Source organism: Balaenoptera borealis (assembly GCF_965194805.1).
Source record: "Balaenoptera borealis genome assembly, chromosome: 9".
NCBI lineage: Eukaryota > Metazoa > Chordata > Mammalia > Artiodactyla > Balaenopteridae > Balaenoptera > Balaenoptera borealis.
In genome coordinates, this window is record NC_138873.1 from 7917747 (window position 1) to 7931061 (window position 13315).

Here is a 13315-nt window from a genome sequence, read left to right on the forward strand (position 1 = left end):
GATGACTAAGATGTCTGAGGTCGGGAAGGGTAAGGAGAGTGGAAGGGTGAGTGCTGCTAGCTGAAAAGACCGTCTAGCTCAGAAAGCAGTGAAGATGAGGGGAAGCAATTGCACTGCAGGATTAACTGCTATGGGTAACCTGTCTCCCTGTCAACCCAGTTCTGGTACCATGAGCTCTCTGTCCAGGCACACACAGCATCTTCTTTGTGCAGCTCTCTTTCTAGGCAGCAATCATCTTTGCAGTGATGCATGTTTATCCAACCGTGACTGTCCCGGATGGAAGGAGAGTATCCTAAGAGCACTCTGTGTCCCTGACGTGGTTGGTAACACAGCAACACAGCAGTAGAAACCCCACTATGCAGGAAATGGCATCATTCCGGGAAGCACTATCGGCAGCATCAAAGAAGCGTCTTCCCAGCCTCTCTTCCCTACAAGTCCTAGGGAGACAGCAGTAAGGTGGAGCGTGACAATGCCATTGCCTAGGACTTCAGGGTTCAAGGCATCTTCCCTCTGTGTTAGCTTTGGATCCTTCAATCAGCTTGGGGAGGCTGTTAAGTATGAAGGAAAAATATCGCCTGCCTTATCAGTAAACAAAGCATGTTGCAGCCATCAAGTCATCACACTACAGCCACCCTGATGGTGAGCCCTGAGGGAACTCAGGATGGAGGCAGGATGCTCCCCCCCACCCCCACCCCCACCCCTCCCCCACCCCCAACCCCCACCCCCATCCCCACCTCGCCACCAAGCAGCCAAACCCAAAATGATGCACCCTGAGGAGACTGCGGATGAGAAAGCACAGGATACTGGCCTCAGATAGCTGAGGTGCGTATGAAAGGAAAGATTTCAGTGAGCTCAGAGAGACTGTGAGATACACACATTCTCAACTAATTTGAGGATTCTTACTCTGAGCGCTTCCCACTCTGCCCTGGGGCTGAATCCTCTTTTTAAGACCTTACCTTTTATAGCCTCTCTGTTATAAATCTAATCTAATCTGCCTCTAATCCTTCCTACTTAAGGAATTGAAGACATCACATTTCCTAATGTTATAGGATTTTTTTTTTCCTCCAAAGACTCATCTAATTTCTGATTATGACTTTGCCAACTTAGGACTGAAATCACTGTGTTGTCTCCACATTCAAAGTCCACTGTGAAGTAAAGTAGCCGCCAGTACTGTTTAAATGGCCCCCCAGTACCCAAGGGCTCACCCCAACAGGCTCATTTTATAGTCTGTTTAATCTTTATTTATTTATTTATTTATTATTTATTCATTTTTGGCTGCGTTGGGTCTTAGTTGCTGCGCACAGGCTTTCTCTAGTTGCAGCAAGGGGGGCTACTCTTCATTGCATTGAGTGGGCTTCTTATTGCAGTGGCTTCTCTAGCTGCGGAGCACGGGCTCTAGGTACACAGGCTTCAGTAGTTGTGGCACGCGGGCTCAGTAGTTGTGGCTCGCGGGCTCTAGAGCGCAGGCTCAGTAGTTGTGGCGCACGGGCTTAGTTGCCCCGCGGCATGTGGGATCTTCCCGGACCAGGGCTCAAACCTGTGTCCCCTGCATTGGCAGGCGGATTCTTAACCACTGTGCCACCAGGGAAGTCCTATAGTCTGTTTAATCTTAAAACAAAATGAGGGATTTAACTTTTATCATTGCCTTTTTTCTAATTATAAAACAATATTTGTGTTCATTGAAGAAAATTTGAAAAATTCAGTAGGAAAAATAAATCACATAAAACCACTACTCAAAATTAACCTGATCTAACATTTTGGGTTGTTTCTTTTTAATCTTTTTTTCTCCATCTCACACACGTTCTCTTTTAAAACTGAGATTGCATTTTATAATCTGTTTTGGTTGCCTGCTTTTTTTTTCGCTCAATATCATACTGTAAACATTTTCTCTGTCAGCCTTTACTTTAAAAAACATGACTTTAATCATCGCTATTTGGATGTACCATAATTTATTTTTAATAATCCTCTAACTTTGGACATACCAGTTTCTTCTGATGTTTCACTATTATTTTTTCAAAATAACAAAACGCTGTAATGAACTCTCTTGGATGCAAATTTTGTGCACATCTTTCATCATCTTCCTAGGACATATTTCTAAAAGTGGAATTGCTGGATCAAAGGGTATAAATATTTTTCAAGATTTTAAAACATTTTAACAAGTTGTCTTCCAAAAACGGTATCAATTATACTGACATCACGGTATGAGAATTCTTTTTTTCACAGCATATATACTTTTTTGTCCCCATAACATCTCCGTTTTTAAAAATTCCCAACTTTGATAGGTGATTAAGAAGGTATTTTGATTTAATTTGCATTTATTTGATCTCTCATGAGTTTGAATATTTTTCATGATAACAGTCATTTGAATTTCTTCTTCGACATTATTTTTTCATTTCTTTTACTGAGTTGCAAGAATTCTTCGTAAATATAATACTTTGTCAAATATGTTGGAAATTCTTTTCCCCAGAAACTGGGGTATTTGATAGAAGATGTAAGAGGATACAGCTTGGAGTTTTCATAAACACACTTCCTGACTGTTACAAGTCTGCCTGTCCTCTGTTGATAATTGAGGTTTAGAAGTTGAAGGAATCACGTAGATACTGCAAACCACTCTTTAATTTACATGTGAGGAAGCTAGCTCATAACTAGCTCGAGATTACATATTTAGTTAGCAGCCAAGCCAGAACCAGAGCCTAGATTGCCCAGGTCCAAGTGGGCACTATTTCTCCTCCCCACTCCAGTCTTTTGTCAACAGTTCATCTATGTGTGAAGTTCACTCACCCACGCATGTGGCTAGTAGAACTTTGGGGACATTTAACAATGGCCTTAATGTCACCAGAAGTGATTACCACAATCAATTTGACTGTTAGTAAAGATTTTTATTAAAAGCCTCAAGGACTGGACTCTTTGTTTATTAAAGGATGCTATTATTTATTATAAGATGGATTTTTATTTATTAAAGCACCATCTCATCTACCCAGTGCCAAACACTGAACAACAATAAAAACAGAAAGGGAAGTCAGTTTCCGACTTTCTTCTGCAAAGTGGAGTGACCACTTTGGTGATAGTAGTCGTCACCACTATCAACAAACACCTCTATTAGAAAACAATAAAAGTGAGACGGTCCAGACAGCAGCATCACGCTTTTAGACAAGTTCCCCAAAAGGGAGTAAGATGTAATCTCGTTCCCGCATCCCTGCCCACACACAATACAAAGTGTGTTATGAGATTCTACTCCATCTCCTCGCTGTGGTCTCAGAGATGACACCATTGCCTAGACACGCTTTCTCCCCTCTGGCTCTCTTGTCTCTTTGTAGTTTCTTCTCTGTCTCCTTTCCTGGATCTGTTCTCACCCTCCCTTTGGGCCACCAGGCTCCATTCCTGACCCTCCTCCCTTCTCACCCTCCCTGGGTGGCTTCATCCAATCCCCTCATTTCAACTGTTACCACATACTAATGAAATCCAAATCTACAGTTCTAAGTCAGACAGCTCTCCGGAATATCAGACCCTATAACTAATAGCCCTGGGTATCTCTTACTGGGCCTCTCATAACAGCACACCAACCTCAGCTGATCCAAAACAGAAATCAGACCTTCCCTGCTGTTCCGTACTTCCTCTGGTATTTTTAGTCTGCCAAGCCAAAACACGGGATGTTTTACCAGGCACTACTCAGCTCGTATGTCCCTGCACCAGTCCCTACAATCAGCCACTTCTCCAAGGAGCCCTGGCTCCTTTGAGTAGAGATGAGTATGTAGAAGCCAAGATCTGGATGTGGGGTGTACCCGTTGCTATTGAGGCGTCACTGCTCCCAGGCCCTCTCAGGGGACAGAGCTAAGGAGTATATGTATATAAATATATATGTACAGGCATACATATATGCACGGACATCCATATTTCCATAACTTTCTACATATGTATTGATTACCAATGACTTCACACCAATATCTCCAATTTTGCTCCAGCATCACTGAGTTCAGTTTAGTGTTCTTCCTCTCCGTATTCGTAATTCCCATCTCTGATGGTAAGAAACCTGACTCCCATTGTCCGCAAGGCATTTATTTGTTAGATCAATCCACGAATAGGGAAACCATCTCCTCTGTCCCCCGCCGCCTGTCCTCCACCCCCACCCGGATGCCCTCCTCATTCTGTTGATGCCCTTTCACCTCATGCCGCTGTCTCCTGCCCTGGGACACACTCCTCACCCAGCAGCAGCTCTGAACTTGGCTCCTGGTCCCCCGCCACGCAGTTGCCCTCCTTGTCCTGCCATGTCGCTGCTACCTCTCTCACCCCAGCTGGGCTGCTCAGGCTCCTGCACCTCATGCAAGCCCCAGGCTGTGAGAGAGGGTGTACTTAGCACCCACCTCCCTCCCCGCAAACATCAAAAGAACTGTAGGCAGTAAGGCATCTGAATGCAAAAGAGATGTTTGAAAAAAGAGGTTGGACATTGTTCCAACTAAGTTGCAGGGTGACTGTCTATTCTGCCTGTACTTAGCCTGCTTTGCCTCAGAGCCATGCTTTCACTCAAACTGACCGTAGATGTGAGTCCTAAACAAAGCAGCTTAGCCCCTCTGAACCTCAGGTCCTTCACATAGTTGGCACATAGTTTACTGTATTTCTGGAAGCCTGGGGTGTAAAAAAAGCTAGAGACTGAAGAGCATTTTGCCAATACGGGTCTCATGGAAACGCCAAACTGAGATCATAAATCAACAAACAGGGAAAACAAGAATGGTGGTTTCCATAGATGTTTAAGGATGTGGGCTGGCAGGTCTACTCCAAATTGCTACCTGCATTTACTTCTCAATGAAAGTGAGAGGAACAGATGAGCAGCGAAGGTGATACAAAAGCAAGAAGAAGGAAAGAAGGCAGAGTTGTGGGGAGTTTCAGCTTTAACGAGGTATAAGGCAGAGTCTTAAGTGCTCTACGTATAGGCTTGCTGAAGTTTTCTCTAAAGATCTAAGAAGCAGGCATCCTCTTCCACATTCCCATTCAGTTGCCCACAGTGCTCCCATGATCCTGAATTCTCAGTCTACCACGTCAGTCTTAAAAGGAAGGATAGAAAGAAGGAAGGAAGGAGGGAGGGAGGGAGGGGGAAAGGAAAGGAAAGGAAAGGAAAGGAAAGAAAAGGAAAGGAAAAGAAAGGAAAGGAAAGCAAAGGAAAGAAAAGGAGAGAAAAGCCAACCAAATGAGTGTCCAGTGTAGGCCATCTGAAACCTTGTATGTTCCTAGGCAACAAAAAGGAGAGGCCTGACCCTAGGCTGGACCTTCCAGGTGTGCAGCTCCAGAAGAAAAGGCAAATTCTCCCCTCTGTGTGTGTGCAGTAACCTGGACAAACAGAAACCCATCTGTGAGATGGAATTTCCATGGCAGGTACAGGATCTGATGGGAATGTGCCGGCAGGAACATCTGTCCTGATATTAAACGCCTCATTCCCAGCTTCCTAACCCTTGAGCCAACTGCACAGAGAAGCAGGAACTCCTTGCTCCCTTTCCAAGTGTACAGCAGGATCGACTTAGACCACTCGTCTCAGAAGTGGGGGGACTGGGGGTAACTTTCTCTCCTGGGGGACATTTGGCATCTTGATGGTCCCACTGAGAGGAGGAACCTACTGGCATCTAGTGGGCCGAGGCCAGCGGTGCTACTAAACATCCTACAGTGCACAGAAGAGCTTCCCACAGCAAAGAATTTCTGGCCTCACGTGTCGCGGCGCCAAGGCTGAGGCAGCTAGAGGCAGGCTTGCTTCACCCTCTCACTGCTGCCTACATAGCGATCGGACAAAATCCCGCACGTTCTCTCCCCAGTTTCCCCTCCCCACCCTGCCTGGGAAATATTGCCAAGATACTCACATCAAAGAGCAGGAGATTCTTTTCAACGCAACCTCGCCGCCCGTGGGCCGCACACCTGTCTTTAGAAGCCACAGAAACCAATACTAATGCTGGTGCCCCCTGAGGAAAGGCAGAGGAACATCAATCCAGCCTCCAGCCAAGAGATTTCCCCGGAGGAATCAAATGCACTAACAATCCCTTCATACCCCAACCCCTTTATCGTTTATCACATCCCATTAAACAACCTTGAGCACCTCCAAGTCCACCATCAGATTCGTGAATGGATCCTAAGACTCTGGTCCCCTGTCACGAGTCAAAAAGAAAAAGTTAACACAGAAGTTTCAACCCCGAAGTTGAAAAACGACGTCTGGGGACAGCTAATGCAGCAAAGAAGCAAATTTTCCAAAACAAAGGCAGGAGGAGACAGGTTTTTGCCAACAAACACCAAACATCTAACACACTATGAAAACAACCAGCACAGAAAGAGTGGCCCGGGCAATGGCTTTTTGAAGAGGGAAAATCTTACTCTGGTTGTCAAGGGTAGCTACACCATTAGAAACTGGGGTGCAGACTCACTAGGTCCACTTGCTCGGGGAGAGTCAGAGGTGGCAGCAGGAAGGCTGGTCATTCGCATCCTGGGGCACTGCTGTCCCACCAGCCCGCAGGGTCTCCGGTCCCAGCATGTCCTCCAAGGATGGCTGCAGCCTCCCTTCTCCGAAGAAATCAGAGCCGCTCTCCCACTGCTGAAAATATTTGAGAAGTGCAAAGCAGATGGTCCCACGCTTATCAGCAGAAGCTGTGCTTCAAACGGCATCGTTCGGTGACACACGCAAGTGAAAATCTTCACGCTGATCCGCGATGGGAAGAAGCTGGTGATCATGTGAGGTGGTTGACCCCCTTGAACGACCAGCGCCAGCCAGGGCTGAGGAGGCAGATGGCCCAGAGACACGCTGCACGGAAGAGCAGCATTGCGTGTGCGGCAGAAAGACGGACCCAGCTCGAATTCCTGACTCAGCCTGTAACTAACCAAGCGATGTCTGCCAAGCTCTGGAAGACTCAGTTTTGTCCCCTGTAAAATGGAGCTAATCATGACCACCCAAAGTTGCAATGGTTAGGGACTTCCCTGGCGGTCCAGTGGCTAAGACTTTGCCTTCCAATACAGGGGGTGCAGGTTCGATCCCTGGTCGGGGAGCTAAGATCCCACACACAGCTAAGATCCCACATGCCTCTCGGCCAAAAACACAAAACACAAAACAGAAGCAATATTGTAACAAATTCAATAAAGACTTTAAAAATGGTCCACATCAAAAGAATCTTAAAAACAAACAAAAAAAAGTTGCAATGGTTAAATGAGGCATAGGTAGACAGACACCTGCACAGTGAGGGACATTTTGTTAAATAATTAAATATTCGTTCCCTTCCTACAGCCCATTTTCAGAGAGTCTCACGCCCACATGAGAGTGTAAGCGTGATGCAGTGGAGGAGAGCGAGCGAGCGAGCCCAGAAGCTACGTGCCAGGGCTGGACAAGCATCAGTGCCCAGCCTGCTTCTCGGCCCGGTTCACAGACAATGCCTGGGAGCAGCTGCTTCTGTTAGGCCAGATTCGCACCCAGGCGGTCAAGTTCCTTCCCTCCCGCCACCCCCGTTCCCTTCGTCAACAGACCCGAGGTGAAGGCGCAAAGGCCAAGCCGAGGCTTCTGCATGGTCTGAGTAGCCAAGCCCTGTGGTGAAGACCCTTCCCCGCTTCATGGCAGCATTTATTTCTTTTTTTTCAAAAGTATTCCTTCATGCTTATTGTGTCAAAGTAGTCATGGACTCCCGGGACTGATTACATCAAAAGAGGGCAAGGATGCAATTTCAGATTCTGTGGGAAAGCAGACTTAGGAACCCACAGATGAAGCTTTCCTCGGACTATTTTCATAAGCAGGAAGACGAAAGGCGAGCCAAACTGGTGTTGTGGGAAACCTGACCTGGGGCTCTGTCCTCCGTTGGGAAGAGGAGAGGGGTGACCAGGGCACGTCCCCGAAGACCCTCAAGCCACAGGCAAAACAAGGTGAGGTCAGGGCATTTACTAGGTAGGCAGGTGCTGAGCAGCAAATCAAAAATCGGGTGAACTCAGTGCGTTTTCATTACCTGGATTTGATGTTCCAAGGGAGGAAAGGTCAGCCTCCTGAAGACCTTTACGTTTCCCAGAGGATCATCAGAAACTGCAGGGAAAACCAGGACAGCCTAAGGCAAATGGCCAGGTCGAGAGGAAGGAGCAGTCAGAGGAGAGGGGATCAGACACGGGGAAGCAAATACAGGTCGGGAGAGAAGGAACAGGCTGGCTGAGAAAGTGCCAAGGGCACGGGCAGGAAGGAAGAGACCGGAAGGGAAAGAGGAGTGAGTGCAGGAGAGTGGCGTGCTCTGCTCCTGGGCTCCACGTTGGCCGCTTCTCAGAAGCTCAGGGACCGTCCAGATCTTATGAACGTTTCACCCTGTTCCTTCGGGGGCTATGAAACCCTGAGCCGAGGGACCAACGGGAAGGAAGCCTCCAACGTCATGATTTAAGTCAACAGAACAGAGGGCCTCACCGATCTGCTTCTCCCAGCTCCTAACAGAACAGAGGACTCCGTCCATCCTGCAGAGAACGACAAGTTGCCCCATTAGGAAACTGGTAACGGTCAGCAGGTAAAAGAGGAGCAAGGCAGCAGGGAGTGGTGCCTGGAGGGGTCGGATGGAGTCCAGGCAGGGGAGAGGACCCGGGGTGGGGGGCAGCCGCTCGGGGGGAGCCGGGAAGAGATGGCGCTCTCTGCCCCCAGATCGAGTGGGCAGTGGAAGGCACCGATTGTTTTGTGAGTACTTGGCACCACTAACGCAAGCAGGAACCCTTGCAGATGGAGCCGGAATTTCACTGTGGTAGCTAATGAGTTATACTTAGAGAAAATACGGCAACTCTGTAAAAATAAAACTGCTTGCATTTAAGCCACAAATAGGTTGGCTATTTCTGTGCCTGGCTTGTCTTTGTGAGTAAACATCCTCCTCTTGAGAGGTAGGGAGAGTTTGGGCAGAGGGAAGTGTAGAGAGAAGGGGTAACGGAGCCCACGGAGCCCCGGAAAATGAAGAGTCCCAAACGTCCAGAGTGGAAAGAGCTTCCATCTTTCGCCTCCACAAGTTCCCTACAGAAACAAGATCCCAATTTCTCCCATCAAACAACAGGGAAACATGGTGGAGAAGGCCTGGGGAAGGACCTTATGGGACCAAGGGAGGAGGAAGCTTGGTAACCAAGGAGGCCCAGAGTGGATCCATGAGTGGGAGAACCCATGAGTGGTAGACCCATTAGGTGGTGGAACCCATAAGTTGACCCCCACGTGGGAGAATTCCTTTCTTCCATCAAGAGTTTACTCTTAAGTTTTAAACCCTCTCAAGGCCACGTATGCTTTGCTCAGGGTCAACCCCAGGGACACCCAGTGAATTCCAGTCACATCCTAGAATGTTCTCCTCATCTGGAAGGACCTCTACTTTACCCTAGATATTGAGCCCTTGGTTATGAGGAGACAGCCATCAAGTGCTCCCCAAAAGCCCAGAGCTCCCCTTAGTGTTAGAAAAACGGAGAGTTAGCATAGCAAGGGGGTAGGCCGCTCAGACTGAGAGAAGGGCAACGGTGGGGCAGTTGCGGGCGCTCATGTCCGTAGGAAAAGGACAGAACTCAGAGTCAGGGCTGGAGACAGCAGGTCCTCAAAATGGTGGGCAAGTCATTTAGCAGCAATTGTCTTGGTTCACCATTTGGCCTCAGAACAGCTTCAGGTCTGCTAGAAATTTGGACTAGCGAACTTGACTGGAGTGGTGAGTGAAGCCTTATCCCATCCATTTGATTGACAGGGTCTCAGAGCAGGGCTGGCCCCGCCCTCTGTCCTCCAGTCCTGCAAAAGGGACTTCAGATCTCACTGGCCAGATAAAAGTCCAAGATAAAACCCTGAGAACAGAGCTCTGATCTGAATCCCATCAGCCTCGGGGACTCTTCGCCCTGCTTCTCCTCGCCTACCCTGGCCCGGCATCGGTTGGGTCTCTCCCAAGTAAGGATCTTTACTTTCAGAGCGCGTTTCTAAAACATCAAATCTTAAAGAGAAATGCATTTTCTACTCCCTGCCCTTTGTTTTCCTCCAACTAGACAGGCCAGCGTGGCAGGGCCCGTGAGAACACCATGGAGCAGAGCCCATAGCAGGTGCCGCACGGGGGGAAGCAGCCCTCCTGGGTGCACCTTGGGAGAAGCCTGAACCCAGATTGGACCCAGCTGTGGGAGGCTAGGTCCCCAGCCCTGAGCCTCCCCGGACCTTCCCTCGGTATTTGGAATGTTCCAGAAAGACTCTTCCTGCCCAGCACCTTTGCAGGGAGAATGTAAAGTGACCCACAATGGGGCGAGCGGTCCTCAATCAAGTTGGCTCTCGGCACCGAGGGGCAGTGGGGACACTCATGGTGCGGTGGTCACCCGTGTAGACACAGCACTGGGCAGTTTCCTTAACGGTAATAGATGGACCGTCTCCTCCTGCTCTGAGTCAGCACCAAATCTGCAACACAGACACTTTGCCCTCTAGATTCCTTACCTAGATTGTAATCATGCGCTCTCTCTTGTCCAAACATCATGAAAAAATCCACTTGTGAGAAAGAGTATTTTTGGAGCATTGCCTCGGGACATGGAATTTGTCCATCACTCTGGATGTTCTAAATATTACCCTGGGTTCAGCCCTGCATTCTTGGCCAGCATTGTCTCGGCCCTTCATAAAACTGCAATTTCTAAATTACCCTTTGGAGATATTCATCAGCCAGCAGTTAGAGGCTCTATGAGAAAAGAGACATGAAAAGATCAAAACCGTGTTCGTGTAGGAACCGGCTAGCACCCTTCCCGCCGTACCTCCAGAGTCTCCTGTTGGAGATTCCTGCGTCAGGAGTAGCTGAGTTTCTTCTGAGCAGCTGCCACTTCGTTTATGTCAATAGAACACAATAAAGAGTGTAATTGGGGGGTTTCTGTCCCCGCTAGGAAGCCTGAAGACACATCATTGACCTGCCTTTGCGAATGCCCCACATGGCTTAAAGGAAGAATGTTCGAAATTACGAATTTAGTCAAAGGTCAAATTTGGGCACATTAAACTTGTATTCATTGTGCTTTTTCTGCCAATGACTGCGGATTTTGGCAAACAATGTTTTTCTACCTACAATTTCCTCAAGGAGACTGAAAAAATCAGTCACCTTCAAATGACAGAAACTTAAATATTGGGACTACCACAAGTAGCTAACCTAAGTAGCTGTGACTCTGGACTCATGCAGAAGAGTTCTCTAACTTCTATGACAGTACCTACTAAATTATTTTATTAGAGGTACTTGTTTATGTGTCAGTTTTCCCCCAAACACTTAGCTCCTCAAGGCAGAGGTCATGCCTTTCTCATTTGGTACTGGCTGAGCAAAAGAGTTAGTCGAATAAATCAATTATGTGTAAAGTTGGTACCACAATTTTAAGTATTGGTTGTTTATTAATTGTTTCTTGAGTATTATTCTAATTTCCCCAGCTGGACAGCACATCATCTGGGGAAGGAACCACATCTACGCTTCCTGGGAACACCAGGGGCTGAACACTGCTAGATGGTTAGACAAATATCCGGCTTCACGTAACTGAGAGTGAAACCCCTAAGCCCTCGGGTGAGAGTTTGCTGAAGTAATCTGTCTCCATTCATCACAACTAGCACCTAGCAAACCCTTTTGAATATATCATGATATCATGCTGCTGACTTCCGTTTGTTTAGGGTATGAGAGGGTCCTCGGTCATCACTCCTGCCGTGTTTTAGAGGGACTTGCTACTCTCTTTTTAAAACCAGAGTGCCGTATCGTGGCCTACTGTGTACTTGCTAGGTGATTTAGGTGGCAAGTAACAAAGGTGAAAGTGCATCCAACTAGCTTTGCTCCAGTTGTCTGAAAATAACACGTACGACAGGCTCATTATTGGTAAGTCAATCTCCATACGTTGCCCTAATGAAGGACGCTCAGCGTCCGCAGCCGAGAAAACAATAGTTAAATATTTCTGGCAACCGTGGCTCTTTTAGACCTACCCAGTGGCCCTATGCTTGGTTATAAAAATTGTATCAGACAAAAATGAAAACGTCCAGCCTACAACAGTGTAAATTAGGCAAAATAACTAAAATCAACCTTAATTTGTCCCAACTTTAATCACTGTTCTGGGTAAAGAGGAAAGTACAGTCAACTCCCATTCGTTCAGACTTGACCGCTAGGTGTGTGGTTCTCCAAGACCTTGACCTTGTGCTTTCAGTGTTTGCTCCTTCCTCATTTCCGCAGACCGATCACCATGCAAGGGTGAGCCAGGGAAACAAGATGGGGGGGACGCCCACCGAGCTCATGTTCTTAGCAGAATGTGCCGGAGGAGAAGGAGGTTGTGCTATTGGCCAAAATGAGATTAGGGATTTTCAACATTTTCCTTTGAACATTCTTCCTGTGCTCTGCTGACAAGGATGTGTTAGGTCACCTCTGGTCACCATCCCTGAGTCAGAGAGGTTGGCTTTTATACGCCCTCCGAGCCCCGAGGTGGGTGGCGCAGAAGTGGTCCCTAAGAGCTGAGAGGAAAGCAGTGGGTGATGGAGAAAGCAGAGGCCTCCGTGCACAAGGCAAAAATGAGTGACCCCTGGGACGTGCACTTCCACCCCTCAGAGAATCCCTGGAACCCCCGGGGAGAGGTCGGGGTGGTGGGCAGAGACCTATCGATACAGGTCAAGCCAAGGGCAACCTAGGTTAATTTTATCATTAATCTGAGTTGCGTTCCAATCCCTTAAATCGTTCTGATACCCTGGAATTGTAAAAGGAGTAACCTGAGGTGGAAGTTCTAGAAAGTTCTAGAACAGGAACATTCTAGGCTCAGAGCCTTTCCTGAAAAGAGAAAGAGGGAGAGGGTAGGAAACTCAGGCATATTACCCACTGGGCATTTTTGGTGGATGGCTTTGTAATAGCAAACATGTAGTCCGTGTATCACCTGACCAGTCACAGAGAGGCTCTATTTTGTCCCCCGCAAGCTGGGATCAGGGTTTTCCCTGTGTGCTTTTATCAGTCCAAAGATGTCAAGTGTCCCACTCTGCTCTGGAGGATTGCGGAGCCGAAGGCTGTCCGCTCAGCAAGGGGTTGGCAGAGCAGGGCAGTGCCCCAGGCACAGATGGACAAGCGCCTCGCTGTGCCATGGGCGACAGCTGAGCTCGGGGACAAGCCGAGAGGGACAGCTCAGGGCTGAGTCCCGCCCAGGCGGCTCCCGCCTCCCCTGCTGTAATCCAGCACCTGCCCCCGCCTCTCTGGTCCACAGGGTCCTTCTTCCTCCCAGCCTGTTACCATCTATCTAGTCACTGTCAGTGGAAAAAGTGCTCTGCAAATAGGCGCCTGATCTTTCTGTCTTGGGCAGATTGATTGCAGCCTCTTTCTTCCCCCTGTAACTTCAGTCAATGATTGTACTGAGCAATGCGGGC

The 13315-nt window shown here is 48.1% G+C and overlaps 1 protein-coding gene across 2 annotated transcripts in view; it reads right to left on the reverse strand.

Annotated features, from left to right (window-relative positions):
- Positions 1 to 10024, reverse strand: part of MAS1 (MAS1 proto-oncogene, G protein-coupled receptor) — a 30817-nt gene extending 20793 nt beyond the window's left edge. The window contains exons 1-2 of one of the 2 annotated variants that reach the window (XM_082405769.1): positions 6399 to 10024; positions 5844 to 6125 (exon numbers count right to left, since the gene is read on the reverse strand). The gene's annotated coding sequence lies outside the window, so the exon portion shown is untranslated. The remainder of the gene's footprint in view (positions 1 to 5843; positions 6126 to 6398) is intronic. The other variant, XM_082405770.1, reaches the window with a different exon arrangement.
- Positions 10025 to 13315: the final 3291 nt, after the last annotated feature.